General features: G+C 38.8%; 1 long non-coding RNA gene across 1 annotated transcript; it reads left to right on the forward strand.

Moving 5' to 3' along the window:
* Positions 1–1,239: 1,239 nt before the first annotated feature.
* On the forward strand, positions 1,240–6,297 carry LOC146702744 (uncharacterized). Its single transcript, XR_014921893.1, has 4 exons — positions 1,240–1,291; positions 3,235–3,266; positions 4,424–4,450; positions 5,693–6,297. It is a non-coding gene; the product is annotated as an uncharacterized LOC146702744 (long non-coding RNA).
* The last annotated feature ends 11,050 nt before the right edge of the window (positions 6,298–17,347 follow it).

Below are 17,347 nucleotides of genomic sequence, written 5' to 3' on the forward strand. Positions count from 1 at the left end.
CAAAAAACGGCGTTTTTCGCCTCTCGCCGCGATCTAATTCTGACTCCTCATTACCCTGTTTTTCAAAACGGCTCCTTTCTTTCCCAGTGGCGCAGTTGGTAATGACATGGGTCTGCAAGCCAAAGATCGTGGGTTCGATTCCACCTTGGTCAACATGTTTTTTTCCCTACAAATTAATACACTGTCACAGACCAGTAATTCATATTCATCATTTATTACAATTCTGCAAACTTTTATGATTTTACCAGCTTTTCTAATATGGACCTCACATTCTTGTTAAGACTCCATGGCACAAATACTCTTCCCTTTAGGCTCTGTGTATGTGTGTGTGTATCAATATGTCTCCCATTTTAAAGTATTAGTCCTCCATAATTGTATTTCTGGTAAATCACAGTATTCCTGCTATGTTGTACTATTTTTCTAAATCATAATGTTTCTGTAATGTTTAAGTATTTTTGGCTAAATATATTCTTTCTGTTATCTTATACTATTTCTCCTAAATTCTTGTATTTTTGAGAAGTTATCATGTTTCTGGTAAGTTACAATATTTCTGTTAAGTTCTGCTATGCTATTGTATTTCTGCCAAGTATTATGTTTCCTCTAAGATATTGCAGTTCTGCTAAGTTATTCCATTTTAGCAAAGTTCCTTTGCTTCTGCAAAGTTTTTACAATTTCTGCAACTTTTCAGCTTTTTCAGCTAGTTTTAGCAGACAGCTTCAGCTTTAAAGCAATTCAGAATTCATGATTACAACCAATATGTAGTAGAATAAAAGAAACAAATGTGCAATGAACATATCAGGAGTCGCTGTTAAAAAGTCTCATAGCAGTGGGGTTAAGGGACCTCCTGAACCTCTTGAGTCCTGCAGTGGAGTGAGATGAACCTCTGCAGCTCCTACTGTGAGGATGCTTAGGCGATCACCAACACCAGCTCCTTGGTGTGTGTTTTCAGCAGAAGACTGTTCTTATTACTGCAGTCAGTTAAATAAATCTATCATAATAAAGTACATTTTAACATAATGACCTTATGTTTATTTATGTATTTTAACCATTATTTCAAATTCAAAGAATCCTGTTTGAAACATTTATTAAACTTATAGAATTAAATTTCTGCTAGTTGCTTTTTGTTGCAAAAAAATCTAGTATAATAATATTTAAATTTACATATATTTTTCACGTTTTCCATGCCAATTTTGTGTAATTGCGGAGTTTCCCACTACCCGTGAATGCCTCTTTTTTAAACGTCTCTGCCTGACTCCTGAATCTCCGTCCACTCTCAGCTCGATCCCCACCGGTAAGCGCTGCTTCTCTGTCTCTCTTTTCTGAAATGAAATGTCTATAAGCTGTATGAGGGATTTACCCAGTTGTTGTTAGTGACTTATGAAGCCAGTCGAAGTATAAGTCATGTTAAAGTAACACAATGGCTGCTTTTTTAGTGAAACGTTGTAATTTTACTATTTAAAAGGAGTGTTTGGTATGCTAGCACTAAGTGCTAACGCCTAGCCTAGCTGCTATAGGCCCAGTGTGAAATTAATATGGTTCATTTGATTGTTTATTACAGTTATTGTGTTGTATTTGGTTCATTCGGTGTGTTAGTGTTTCTGAGTCTGTTAGGGAAGCTGAAGTTAATTCTCTTCACAAATCAGTCAGTTAAAAACGGCCTCATTCTTTCGGTTGTAAGGTAATGAGCCGTCATTTTAGAACCACTGATTAGCTGCTGAAGCAGCAGGGTCGGCAACTTCAAAGGAGCCATTTTACCGCCATTAGCTGTGTCCCAAAACGTCGGCTGCATCTTTCGGAGGACCCAGCCTTCGCGGTCTACGTGGACCGAGAAGGCTGTGAAACTGGACGGTCTAGCCTTCAGATTTGCGTCACCGCTGTCTCGCTGGAGTTTAATAAACTCGGCCGTCTGCTCCTTGCTATTTAAAATATAACAGGACACTGGCGTAAATTCTCGACCGTTTAACGTTTATTGAGCTGTGTGAAAATCCCGGAGGAACCCACCGGATGGATTAATAAAGCTTTATTTAATCTAATAATCTAATAACTTTGATCTCAGCCAAACCGATTTACTCCAGAACAAATAAAACACAGAAAAAGGCAAACAATTACATTTTTAAGTTATCAGAGTGACTTGTATATCATGTTTAACCTGAGTAGCGAAAGAGCGGGGGTCTGAACCCCCCTCCCGGCTTGCCATCGAGCCGGTGGGTGACAGACGTCTCTGAAAACGTCGGCACACTTTTGCAAATATGCGATGTCTTGATAAACCAAGCAGATATTTACACCGCTACTTTCTCGCCTAAAAATATGTTAAAAGTTTATTCGGGGAAATGAAGGACTCATTTGTCGGCCGCATTTGAGACAGCCTTCGTCGACTGGCTGTGACATAATCGGCCTTCAAATGCGGCCTCCGGAGGATGCAGCCGACATTTTGGGACACAGCTTCTGACTGAAAGCCGGGAGAAAAAAGAGTCACGTGCCTGTACCGGTGTGTTTTTGTGCTGTGGGTTAATTAACAGAAGGGAGAGAGAGAGTGAGGATGAAACACATAATATAAGAATAATAACATCTCTTAACAAGAAGTTTTTTTTAATTAGTTAATTTTAGTTTTTTAGTTAAATTTTAAGAACTGTTTAACAAACACTTGTTTGTGCAGGTTGTTTTTTTTTTTTAATGAAACCTACACCTGCAGCTCTGTTTAACTTCTCACTTTGTGAAAAACTAACGAAATATAAAAAAGTCCACCTTCAAATAAATAAAATGCAGCAGTGCACCATTAATATTATAAATATGATATGTAGATATTTAAAACAACAGCATATTAAATGATACTGTGTGCAGGTGATAATATTTTTAGGAAGCAGAATTTGAATGCAGACTAACTCAAATGTTGAAGCCTACAAAAATATCATCCAAGCTTTCATTTATGATTGTTCATGCTTTGAAATTGTGATGTCAGAATTTGATAAAGTGTGCAGAGCTAGGTGTAGCAAATCATTGCTTATTAAATCTACTGTGTTATCTAATAGCACCAAACTAATAGAGCTATCACATAACTGAGAAACGTGTGTGGCTTATTACAAATGGATGAAACCACATTTTACCTTAATGAAGACAGTAATCTTTAATAAGGTGTAGAAAAAGGTGAGTTGTTTGTTGCTGTGATAAACAAAGAAGTGTACTGAATTGAGTTGTCTCATTCTGTGTTTTTGTGCTTTGTCTTTTGTTACACAGAGTGAAAGAGATCTTTGGTTTTGCCTTTGCTGGTAAGTAAACAGTGATTGTAACTGAGGCAGTATGAACCTGGCATTGCGTAGCACATTTGGCAACTTACATACAGTAGTTTGACTTTTTGTGATATGTTTCCATTTACTGATGGGCAAAAACACAAAGTCAGGATTTATTACCTGTAGCAGCAAAGCCCTCACACAGGACCTCTGACTGTCCCTGAAAATGTCCCTGAAGTTTAATAGCCCATTTATGTATGATTTAAATTTCTTATGGCTTATTGAATCCAAACATAGGTAAATGTCAGTTGTTCATTTTCTCCTTATGTTTGTGGATTTAAGTAGCAGACAAAACAATGAAAGTGTTTTAGGGGAGTCAGTATAAGTGGTTGCTCAAACACTTAAGAGCTGCACAGGTATTGATTCATATTGTCTCTCAAATTCTGCTGATGTGTTACATTAAAGTCAGAACACTGTAGAAGTATTTTGTACAGTTAAGCAATAATGAAAAACTAAGAGAACCAGAGGTGTGAGTGGACATTGTTAGGTACATTACAGCCAGTGTGTCTAATTAGTTTATCACTTATTTGGTGAATATAATGTGTTTTAAAATTTAATAGAAAAGTTGCCAAAAAGGTACACTGCAAAATACATAAATATTCCTAGCAACAGGTATAATGAAAGGACTTTTTAGTGTAAAAATTTAAGACATTTAATTTTAATTACAAAACATGGTGCACCTCTGCTATTGTAACATGTCAATATTTAAAACTATTTTAAGATTTACATATTCATATCAGACATGACGAGGTTTTCTGTTGCTTCTGATTTATATAATTATTTTGTATCTAACATTTTTAAAAGTTTTGGCTTTCACACTTTACTAGTACTGACCTGTTGTAGAAAATGTTGGAGCCACAAAGCTTCTGTGTAGGAAATATTTGGTATATCCTGCACTTGTGGTGGCTATTCTTTATATTTCTGTAGTAATGAATGCTTTTATTACACTTGCTACAGCCATGTGAGACGCTGCAGTTCATTTATCTCCTCTTTAGACTACAGTAAGCTCATAAAGCCTTAAATAAATTAAGAATTTTACTAGTTAATTTATGTCACAGTAAATTGGATTGTGTGTGAAGAGGCTCAACAGTCTGAATCATCAAACAGTGATCTGATGAATTGTTTCCTTTCTCTAGACTGCTGATCTGATCGTCTCCAGTCTGGTAAGTAAAGGTTTGTCTGAGGTACAGTGCTGGGAAATGTTTCTCATTATAGGACATTCAGTTTAGTGGAGTGAGTCAGCACAGCTCTTGGGAATAATCAGATCGTAGAAAAGTCTGTGTAAACATTTCCAGACTTACAGATCTCTCTTATCATCATAGTACATTTTTAATTAGGCCCTAATATCGGCCATGCTAAGTTTATTGTAGATTTAGTGGAGTGTGTATTAAACATGCCCCATATTTGACTGAAAAATGTAGAAACTGCTGTTTAGGAGTCATCTGTCTCCAAATTTTTCATTTTGCCAAAAGTCATACTGAGTAAATTATTTTTTACTTTTATGTTAACGGCTCCCCAGACATTATGATATACTGTTGTACCAGGTAAGTACACACAGAAACGGGAATTTGAGACCTTTGGGCATTTAGGATCATGTGAGTTGAGTGCTGTGAAGTGTTTAAAGCAGGTGGTCTGAAACTGTCTGCTCTGACTTCATTGTGTGGGTTTAGCTTGACCATATAATGTTTATAGTAAGTTTCTGTAGCACCACATCTTGGTTTACAGACTGTGTTTGTTTTTATTGTGTTAATAGAATGCAAAAATGTCCTTAGAAATGTTCCACCACCATATGATAAACATTTTCATTCAGTTGAATCTAATAATGTACTGTACGACTCTTCAGTGTGTAATGATATATGTGTTCTGTATTTTTCGGACTGTAAGGCGCACTAAATTCTAAGGCACATTAAGCCAAACAAAACAGATAAGTGAAACTTTATTCAACTCATTTACAATAACTCTCAAAATTGTTCAGTTGTAAGACATAAAATACAGAACAATACACTCACTTTTCAGGATTTATGGACTGATGAATGTGGATTGATCAGTTTGAAATCTGCTTCATAAGCATGGCTCTCAACAGGTGCCAGGCCCTTATACACACACACCGTATTATGTACAACAGTACGAATTACTCTACGAGGGTGCTGACTATGGTATCCATGCTCCGACAATACATCAAGTGGTGCTGCTTTGTAGCTTACCAAAGTCATACTAAAACATTTGACAGAGTGCCGTGTACCACATAGAATTGGTTTAAAATCAGTAAGCACAACCATACATAAGGTGCACTGTCTATTTTTGAGAAAATTAAAGGCTTTTAAATGTGCCTTATAGTCTGAAAAATACGGTAAAGCCAGGTTTATTGGAAGTGTGTCTAATTCCACTTTCTTTCTGTCTTACAGGTGACCTGCTGCAGAAAACCCTCTCCCTCTATCATTAACAAGCAATTCAGTCTGTCCTATCACTCTCCCTCTCCCTGCTCAATCTTTTTTGACAAGCCATTCTATCTTCTATCCATTCTCCGCCATGTGCTCTATCTAATTTGACAAACTTGAACCTGAGTTGAAACGCAATCCTGTGACTTGAAATCCAGTTTTACCAGAATCTAAGTTTTTGGAATTGAAGTTACCTGAACTTTGTCAGTCTGTATTCAGAATTCTGAGAGATCTCTGCTCTCACTGCTCCATCTTTCCTGTCGTTAAACTCTCTCACATCCAGTCATTTTTCTGGAAATCACAAGTAGAAAGTTAAAATTACAGTAGTAGAATTACAGTACAGTAGAACTCACAGTAGAAACTACTTACACAGCCCTACATTTGTCATTTTAATTTTGCATTACACTTTGGAATAAACATTGATTGGCTTACAGGTGCAATTGCTTTGATAAATTATATAAAATATACACCTCTTAAAGGTTTATTTGTAATAAGACAATCTGGTTATTTTGTAATATATACATTCAGACTGCTCTATTTACATAAATATTAAATTAGATTCAAATACATTTTTCAAGTCTGTTTCATTGACTATAACATTTGACTACAGTAAGTTTATACTAATATTATTTAAGGACAAACCCATTTCTATTACTCAGTGTAAGTATTGAGTTACAATTGTCATTGAGAAGCTGCCCTGAGGACCCAGACTTCCTGTTTCCTGACTGCTGCAGAACATCCAGCTGAAGAATCCTCATCGCCTGTCATCTGATCACCACACCACCACAGCTCCTTATATTTGCTTTAGATTTTAGATATCTCAAAGATTTACACAAAGTCTACTTCAAAGCTAAGAGTTTTATTATAGCCTGTTGATTGTTGAGATTTATTCTGCATATTACTTCACAGAAGTATAGACCTATTCATTAACCAGTCTGGTTAAAAAAAAAGAAGTAATAATATACAGTTGTTGAAAAAGCTACAATAAAACGTTTTTAAGGATCTTTCAATAACTTTTATATTGAGTTTGTATTTAAGCCAGCCTTTTTACATCAATTAAACAGTTATAAGAACACTTTACCATTTGTATAGTTGATCCATTTAATAGAACCTTGAGGAGTTTTTCAGTGTTTACAGGTTGAGTTTTGTATACATTTGTGTATAAATACATATAAGGTCCAGTTTGTACTTGCACAAAATGCCAAGGAAAGGTCAAAGGTCACAGTCCCAGAAGCTTAGATGGCAAAAGGAGAAGGAACAGGTAAATCTTTCTCAGACCGGTGAGCAGGTAAAGGTGTCTGTTACAAGTATTCCCAGTCCAGAAGTGCAGCTCAGCGTTCAGACGGCCGCAGTGTCTTATGCAGATGTGGTAAAGAGAGGTGTTTGCTCATCATCTGTGCCAAATGCTAAAGTACAACAGGTAATCCAGACTGAACCCCAGCTAACTGTGCAAACGCAGCATGATGGAGAAGCTCCAGGACCATCTCATGTACAGGTTACAAACAGTGAAAGTCGTCCACCAGTGAGTAGCATCTGTGCGTCTCGAAGCCAGGCCAATGCTAAGTATGGAAAGTACCGGAATCAGCAATGCATGGCGAACAGTTTGGTTTTCCTGTCATTCTTACACGAGGATGAATTCATTACCAGAGCAGATCTCAACCGTGTGTTGGACAAAGGCCATGCCGTGTATTCAGATGCCAGAAAGAGGTTTGTGAACAGCGTGTTTCTAGCCTGTGATGAACTTCCCACTGTGATCATCAGCCGCAGACACGAGTATCAAGTCGACATGTCTCAGTTTGCTCATTATGGCACATTTGACGGTACAGATCATCTTCCGAGCCTTGAACAGGGACTACAGCGTTTGGCTTCAGAGTTTCGCTACGCTTTACTAGTCATGGGAGGAACAGCCATCGCAGTTTCCAGGCTGACTTCAGGTGAATACGCATACTTTGACCCTCACCCACGTAGGTCTACAGGAATGCCATTGTCGCTAAGTGTAAGTGGTGGAACTGCAGTTATGTTAAAATTCACACGTCTTAACGACATGATTGACAGGATCAAACGTTTGTACCGAATGTTTTGCATCGCACCAAGCTGCGCTTATGAGCTACAGCCTGTTGAGTTCCACAGTGAAAACGCTGCTGACCAAAGAAATGCTGATGAAAACAGACAAACAGCTACAACTGTTTCAGCACCAGCTTTAAATGAACCTGAATTTGAAACCCCAAAGTCCACTGAGCAGACACAGAAAACTGTGGCCGACACTTTAGCTACTGAAGTGATGTCATCCAGAGTGGATTATTCAAATGAGCCAGCTGCTGAGCTGAACAATTCTGATTATTTAGAAATAGAAACCTCTGCATCTTCTGTGAGAGAACCTCAGGTAACATCAGATTCTGTTCCTCAGAAGGATCCAACCGCTGCCAACCGCTGTTCAACAAAGACAACACAGGAACTTTCACATAAACTGCTGAAATATAGTAAACAGGGAAGGAAAAAAATGAGGAGAAGATCATTGGCCCAACAAAAACTACCAAAAAGAAAGGATCCTGATCACAGACAAAAGAAGACTGTGTACAAAAGTAATCTATATAAGCTAAATCCTATATATAGAGAGAAACAGAGGGAACATTTGAGAAAGATCTATAAGGAAAGAGATGATTTTAAGGAAAAACAGAAGGCGCAAATGAGAAGGATCTATAGAGAAAGTGCTAAAATTAGAGAGAGAAAAAGAGAACGTGTCATAAGGATGTATAAAGAAGATTCTTTATTCAGAGAAAAGCAGAAGGAACGAATAACAAGAACATACAGAGAATCTCCCGTGTTCCGAGAAAAGCAGAAGGAACGAATAACAAGAACATACAGAGAATCTCCCGTGTTCCGAGAAAAGCAGAAGGAACGAATAACAAGAACATACAGAACTTGTGCCGAATTCAGAGAGAAACATAAAGCTTACATGAGGTCATATGTTTCTAACCTATATAAAGAAAGTGTAGAATTTAGACAGAAAAAAAAATGTTACATCACTAAACGTTATGGAGAAGAGAGACAATTTCAGCAACAACACAAAGAGAATATGAGAGAACGAATGAGAGTAAAATATTGGAACGGTTTTTCTTTTAGACAGATGCATAATATCAGATGTGCAATGAACATAAAAAGAAAATATCGTCAGATGCATCGACCAGCTGAAAGTTTACAGTGTCATCCAGATAACACTTTAATGAATGAGGCCATATCTCGTTTCAGATCCAACATTAAGTCAGCACCATCTTATGTTTGTACTGTTTGTCTAAAAGCTTCTTTTCCTAATCAGGTGAAAATCTGCAAAAGAGAAAATTACTCAAAACACCAAACTGTAGCTCAGCAGTGTCTAACTGGTAAATTTGTTCATGTGTGTGATGAAGCATGTAATGATCACTGCAGCTTTCCCGTTGAGAGAAAAAAGGAGTATATCTGTCACACGTGTCACAGTTCCCTCAAAAGTGGATGCATGCCCAGGCTTGCTGCTGTCAACGGTTTAGAACTGCAGGATATTCCAGCTGAACTGTGTGATCTCAACATTCTGGAGAGACATCTGATTGCCAAATGCATACCATTTGCAAAGATTATTCCTCTTCCAAAGGGCAGACAAAGACTCATACGTGGTAATGTGGTGTGTGTACCATCTGAAGTCCAACAAACAGTTGACTATCTACCTCGGCTCAGAAGCCAATCACAGATCATGAGGGTGAAATTGAAAAGACGACTGTGCTACAAAGGCCATCAGTTGTTCCAGACTGTCACCTGGTCTAAACTGATCGAAGCGTAAACTGAAACAGATTCACCCACAGTACACAGATATTGTTATCAGAGATGATGCATTGCTTTGTGATCCAACATTACCTGATGATGACAGCAGTGATGAAGCCAGCATGGGAAGTGATGATTATGATGAAGCAGATTTAATGGAAATTGACAACTATGAAAAAGATGCCCTTTTGTGCGAAAGTGAGTCTGAAAGTGAACAAGCTATTAATATGCAATCCTGTGATGAACAACCAGAGGAACAAAATCCAGAGGAACCAGAAAGTGATTTGAACAATGGAGGTTTTGCTCTAGAAAGTTGTCTGCAGCCTGTTGACATTTCAGAAGAGATTCTCTGTTTCAGTGATAACACATATTGTGTGGCTCCTGCAGAAAGAAACAATCCTGTCAGCTTCTTCAGAACTCCTCATTTGGAAGCCATGGCATTTCCTGTGCAGTTTCCTACTGGTCAGAATACACTGGATGAAAAGAGACTTCTTAAACTCACACCAAGTGCTTACTTCAAGTCAAGGCTTTTTAACATTGATGCAAGATTTGCTAAAGACACAAATTACCTGTTTTTCTCACAGTTTGTCACTGAAATACATTTGGCTAATTCCAGCATGACAATACAGCTAAGGAAAGGTAAAACTATGACCAAAGATGGACGCAAAATCACATCAGGAATGTTACAAAGTAAGACAGAAGTAGAGAAGCTGGTAAGAAATAAAGATGCAATCAGATTTATGCAGCCACTCAGAGGAACTCCAGCTTACTGGCAGAAAACTACCAAAGATTTATTCAGTATGATTCGTCAAATAGGAACACCTCAGTTCTTTGTCACTTTCTCTGCTGCTGAGATGAGATGGCCTGAAGTGATTCAAGCAATAAAGAGACAGCAAGGTGAAGAGGTTGATTTTGAAGCCCTGGACTGGTCAGAAAAGTGTGAAATTCTAAGATCAAATCCAGTAACCACCATGCGGATGTTTGATAAGCGTGTTGAGGCTTTGTTCAGAGATTTGCTTTTTTCTCCTGCACAGCCCCTTGGTGAGATCATTGATTACTTTTACAGAGTTGAGTTCCAGCACAGAGGTAGTCCGCATATACACATGTTGCTGTGGATTCGAGAAAAGGTAGAAGCAGATGTGGATGATGACCAAACTGTCTGTGACTTTGTGGACAGATACATCTCAGCTCAACTCCCTGATCCAGACAAACAACCTGAACTGCACAAAAAAGTCTCTGAACTACAAAAGCACAGCAAGAACCACACAAAGACATGCTTTAAGAGTGTGAACTCTGGTTGTAGATTTGGGTTTCCAAAACCACCAGCCACAAGAACAATGATTGTGAGACAGGATGAGGATTCAGACACTGAAGCTGCAAAAGCCAAACTCAGACCTTTGTTGAACCTGCTGAAGGAACCTGAAGCTGCTTCCCTCACCACAGAGCAGATTCTGTCACGATGCAACTTGACAATGAATGAGTATGAACAATGCCTCCAGAACATAAACAAGAAAACAGCTCTGATTCTGAAACGTGACCCAAAGGACTGTTGGATCAACAATTACAACCCAGATCTGCTTGAAGCCTGGAACTCTAATTTAGATGTCTCATTCATTTTGAATGCCTATTCATGTGTAGAATACCTCTGTAAATATATAACAAAGAAAGAATCTGGCCTCTCTGAATACCTGAAGACAGTTATCGATAACTCTGATAAGAACACCGTCAATGAATGTGATGAAATGAGAGCTGTGATGCAGGCTTACTCAAAAAAGAGAGAGATCAGCGCACAGGAGTGTGTGACTCGAGTCTGTGGCCTAAAAATGAAAAAATGTTCCCGCAGTGTTGTATTTGTACCAACAGATGATAACCCAGTAAAAATGAGTCGGCCCATGAGCTTCCTGGAAAGCACAACACATGACAGCTGTAATATTTGGATGACAAGTTTGAGTGATAAATACAAATGCAGACCTGAGACCCCAGAATATGAGGAAATGTCGCTGGCTGATTTTGCTGCCCTGTGCCGGTTGGTGAGTGGTCCAAATGAAGGAAAAGATGTGCTTCCTCTTCTAAACCAGCTTGGATTTGTACAAAGGCGAAAGAATGATAAACCAGCTATAATCAGGTATTACCACTGTTCACAGGAAAAAGATCCTGAGCAATATTATGGTCGACTGTTGAGACTTTACCTTCCACACAGATCAGAGCAGGAACTGAAACCACAATGTTTCCAAACCTATCAGTCCTTCTACAACTCGGGTTTTGTGCGACTTCCATGTTCAGACCACAGTGAGTCTGTGAAACGGATTGTGAAAAGAAATAAAGACAAGTATGAGAAGAACTCTGAGGATATTGAGAGTGCACTGGAAGAGTTTGAACAAAATAGGGATGTTGTGATCGATGAATGGTGTAATCTTGCTCCTGAATCTGAAGTTGTGAGGCTGCAATGTGATGAGAATCTTCCTGAGAGACATTCTGATGATGAGAACGAACAGGAGAATGTCCCTGACTACAGTCGTCAGTCTGATGCTGTAACAAAGATCAGAGCCATCAGAGAACAACCTGCAGTAGATCCAGCCGTGGTACGTGTAATGTATCAGAATCTGAACCAGAAGCAGGCCTGCGTGTTCTATGCCATAAGAGACTGGTGTATTCAGCGAGTTTGTGGTTTGAACCCAGATCCATTTTTCTTCTATATCAACGGTGGTGCAGGAACTGGAAAGTCACATCTGATTAAATGTATTCACTCTGAAGCATCAAAGATCCTGAGCAGACTGCCTGCTAATGCAGAAGAAGCTGACATATCAAATCCAACTGTTTTACTTACTTCATTTACCGGGACAGCAGCTTTTTCTATCAATGGCTCTACATTACATTCTCTACTGAAACTATCCAGGAGTCTGAAACCACCCATTCAAGGACTTGGTAACCAACTGGATGAAGTCAGATCTGAGCTGATGAATGCAGAAATTATTGTTATTGATGAGATTTCAATGGTTTCAAAACCCCTTTTTGCCTATGTGGATGCAAGACTGAAACAAATCAAAGGCACTCAGAGACCTTTTGGTGGAATGTCAGTTTTAGCTGTTGGAGATTTTTACCAGCTGCCACCAGTGCGACAGTCTAAACCTCTCTGCGTTTACGATCCAGAACAGATTGACCTATGGCAGGAACATTTTCAGATGATCACTCTAACCGAGATCATGCGTCAGAAAGATGATGTGGCCTTTGCAGAGATGCTGAACAGGATTAGAGTCAAAGAAAAGACAGATGAGCTTTCTCAGTGCGACAGAGATTTGTTGTCACAGGCTGTGACTGCACCAGAAGAATGTCCAACTGAGGTCTTACACATTTATGCCACCAACAAGAATGTGGAATCCCATAACGCAGATACCCTGAAGAAGCTTCATTCAAACATCATAATCATCACTGCAGACGATTTCCAGAAGGATAAACGTACAGGCAGAATGGAACGAAGAGACAAACCATTTACAGGTGGGAGAAATGATTTACCTGACACTCTGAATGTTGCTGAAGGAGCTCGAGTCATGCTGACCAGAAACTTGGACACACTAAACGGTTTAGTCAACGGTGCTTTTGGTATACTGGTAAAGGTGGTGAGATCTGAAAATGATGGACACATAATCAAACTGGGGCTCAGAATGGACAACCGGCAGCCTATGAGACACAACCGCAGTGCTAATGCAGCATCTGATGATCTGGTTTACATTGAGAGAGCAGAGGAGAGTCTGAAGTTTAAAGGAGCGGTACGCAGACAGTTTCCTGTAAAGCTAGCATTCGCCTGCACAATTCACAAAACTCAGGGTCTTACAACACAGACAGCTGTAGTTTCAATGAAGAACATTTTTGAACCAGGTATGGCTTACGTTGCTCTCAGCAGGGTGACGTCTCTCAGTGGACTCTATTTACAGGACTTGGATGAGAAAAAGATTTACTCCAATCCCGAGGTAACTGCAGCACTCCAAACCATGAGACAAGCCAGCGTTGAGGAAATGATGCCTCTTCTTCAGGTCAGAGAAACAGCCAGCAGACTTGACACTCTTACACTGATCCATCACAATACGGAGGGTTTGCCATCTCACATCAGTGACATCAAGAGTCATCATGAAATGTGTTTAGCAGATGTTTTGTGTCTCACAGAGTCTCACCTCCAAGGCTCCTTTGTTGCAGACAGTCTTCATTTGGACGGCTACACCATGTTCAAACGCAACAGACATGTGTCCTACACAAACTTTCCTCACATGGCCAGCAGAAGTGGTGGTGGAGTTGTTGTGTATTTGAGGAATCATTTTCAGGTTCAGGTAAAACAGTATCTGCATAATGTCACTGATCTTGAGTTTTTAGTGTTGAAGGTTCAGGCTCCATTCCCTGCACTCATTGCTGTTGTGTACAGACCCCCTGACTACAGTTTGACACCATTCATGCAAAACCTGGTAAGTCTTTTAGATTCACTTGAAATAATGGACTGTCACCCAATAATTGTGTGTGGAGATTTTAATGAGAACCACTTGCAGAGTGGAAGAAAACAGATTCTGGAGCAGTTTCAGTCGAGAGGGTATTCACAGCTGATCACTTCTGCCACTACAGACAAGAACACCCTGCTTGACCTCATTTTTATTTCTCAGCCAGATCAATGTCTCCATTCCGGTGTTCTGAGATCATACTACAGTTACCACAACCCTGTGTTTTGTGTCCTGTCCTCGAGCCAATCATGAAGTCGTCTGGTGAGTTTTGAAACAATTACAGATCATGTTTGTTACAGAGTTTACTGATTGTAGAGTATGAAAAATATTTTTCATTGGAAAAAATTGTCTTCCCTACTCTGTCTGTAAGAAGACCCTTTCTTATTGCAATGTTATTAATCATGTCACCAAATCATGGCTGTACTTCATGCAGAGCCGGGAGATCTGCTTTCTGTTATCATGCACCTCAGATCTGAAATATACTGCATTAAACGGACATAATTTATTTTTTATTCTCATGTTTTAAATGACTAAATCTACTTATACATTTTTTCATGGATGTTAATTGTCATCTCCTTTTTTGATACTTTTTTTACTCTGACGTATGTATCTCAACAAACGAGATCTTCCCCTCCAAGATGCTTTCAAATATGAAATAGTAAATAAATAAATCACAGATAAATGCAGGTATTTATTATGGGTCACATGAATAAATACAGACAATTATATTTTCTTGATTATAGTAAATTTTGTAGAATCAAATGTTTTTGGGATGAATGAGGTTTTGCTTATCATGTTTTACAGGTAAAAAATGTTAAAAGTTTTAAACTATCTTTAGGCTACCAGAGATGTCTATAATTATACATTATGTAGAGAAAAACATTTTCACAGCTTACAGAATATGTATAAAAACTGATTTAGAAGTACATGGAAAGTTTCTGCATCCATTTTCTGACTTGGCCTTTATCCGGGTGGGTTTGGGTTTGGGTGGATAAAGGCCAAGTCAGAATTCTCTGAGCAGCTGGAAAAAGCTGCTAATAAACAAAGACATCAGAAAGCGGGGGCTTTAGGTGTAGCCCCCGCTTTCTGACGCACTAATTAGATTTAGTAACTGACACCCCATACCAGCATTATATAGACACTTGGGGGCTGAGATGGGTGGGTATGGGGGGGGTGGGTGGTGTTAAAAGCACTTTATGTTTTGTAGATGTATTTTTTTCAGACAGGGCACACACAGTCCTGTTTCCTTTGTGGGAAAACCTTCAAACTTCACCATCCTCAGCTGAAACAACAACATCTTAACACCATCTTCATGAACTGCTGAGCCAAACCTGATCCACCAGTGCTGGACTGCACAGATAACTACATGCCACACAGAGACTGCTGTTTTATGAACTGCCATACCAGTATGTCTTCAATGGAGAAGATGACACACCCATCACCTGACCTCCTGCCTGATCTGGAGACCATCATGATGCTGCCACACTACACACCTCTGAGACCATGAATGATGACTCCTACTGAGGAAACTGTATTTCCTGTCAGAGATGCTCAGTGATCCTCAGAGCAGAGAGCGGTATGATTCTTTATCTTTGATAAAAAATGTCAGTGTTTTTAATTCAATTAATTAATTAAAATCCTGTTTAGTGCATAAATAATTCCACACTCAAATGATTATACTTGTTGACACTTTTTGAGTTTTAATTCACATTATGGATTACAAATCTATGCTTTTTCTACTCTGTCTCTCTGTGCAGGTATTGCTGTCTTCTGAGTTCTTCAGTGTCCCAACTGAGACATTCAAACCTCATTGCAGAGCTCATGTCTTTCCTCACCATCATGTGAGTGTGAGATTGCTCTGGATTCTGGTTATGTGGCCTGCAGCACCTATAAGGTATTTCAACATTGTTCATTGCATAACTTATTTGTAGTTTTTAGGCCTTAACACAAATAAAATGTTCCTTTTTCTGTATTTTTTAGAACAAGCTCGTCTAGTGTGCCTGCATTCCAGCTTCTTAGACTCTACTCAAGTGGACAGAGTATCAGTGTTTGGCCACTCTTACAGACACCGACTTCTGTCAACTCACTGCTACTGATCAGGCACCTGACTCCAGGAAGACAGAGGGCTGCAAGCCTGTCATCGTTTCCAGTGTGGCTTTGTATTCTTGGGGTAGCATCAGATTTTCCCACAAATATTCAAAGGTAACACTTATTTTAAGCGTAGTTATTAAGTCAAAAGTCTTCCCTTGTGTTAATTTTATTTTTTTTATTTGTTTTTGTTTTCTTTTAGATTTATGTGCACTGATCGGATGTGGTGGAGCTTTGTTAACTGTGTGGAAAACATCTGTTTGTGATGATATTTACAATGAGGCTTTAAGGTGACAGTTTCCATGTAATTTCAATCCTTTTACTAAGCAAAAACATGTTTGCAATTAACATATTTTTTTTAAGTTTTGTCTTCTGGATTTCTGGTTAACATTCCTCTGTGACAGCAAATACTAAACTGGTCCAAGTACCCAGCATATCATTGGTCAAAGGCAAAAAGGACCACATGTCACACTAGCAATGAATTATTGACTGTGTTTGTGTCATCAGATTTAACTAACAATATCAGACATATGAAACTGAACTCTGGATTAATGTGCAGATTTTTTTTGTGTTTTTTTTTATTGTTGAATAATTATTTTGTAGAACAAACCCAATCTATTTACCCAAACAATGTAACTTGTTTGGGTAAATAGTGGATTAATATATCTAAGTCTATAAGTATAGCAAGCTGAATTCATACAGACACACAGCTCTAAATCCTGGATTGTAGGATGTACAAAAATGATCATGTGATTATTATGGACATTTAAATAACTATATCTATTGAACCATTACATGTATTCTTTTTAGAAATTACACAATCTCAAAATGTGAAAAAAGAAAGTGTTTAAGAGAATAAATAATGTGTGTTTGTATGAATCCTGCCTTAGTATGGGGTGTCAGTAACTACATTAGTATAGAGTAGGTCTAACAGTGGTTTTCCACATCTGCTCTAATACAGCAGTCCCCAACCTTTTTTGCGCCACGGACCGGTTTATGCCCGACAATATTTTCATGGACCGGCCTTTAAGGTGTCGCGGATAAATATTACTGAAAAAAAGAAAATTTATTCATAACACACGTGAAAAGACCCAGGAAAACCGAGTAAACGATAAAAACGATAACAAAATAACGCTGAAAACCGATAAAAACCCTGAAAACTATACATTTCACACCTGAGCCTCATCTCTCGCGGCCCGGTACCAAACGACTCACGGACCGGTACCGGTCCGAGGCCCGGGGGTTGGGGACCGCTGCT

Source organism: Copadichromis virginalis, linkage group LG8 (assembly GCF_057382275.1).
Source record: "Copadichromis virginalis isolate Kocher_CV1m ecotype Utaka linkage group LG8, C_Virginalis_male_GT1.1, whole genome shotgun sequence".
Taxonomy (NCBI): domain Eukaryota; kingdom Metazoa; phylum Chordata; class Actinopteri; order Cichliformes; family Cichlidae; genus Copadichromis; species Copadichromis virginalis.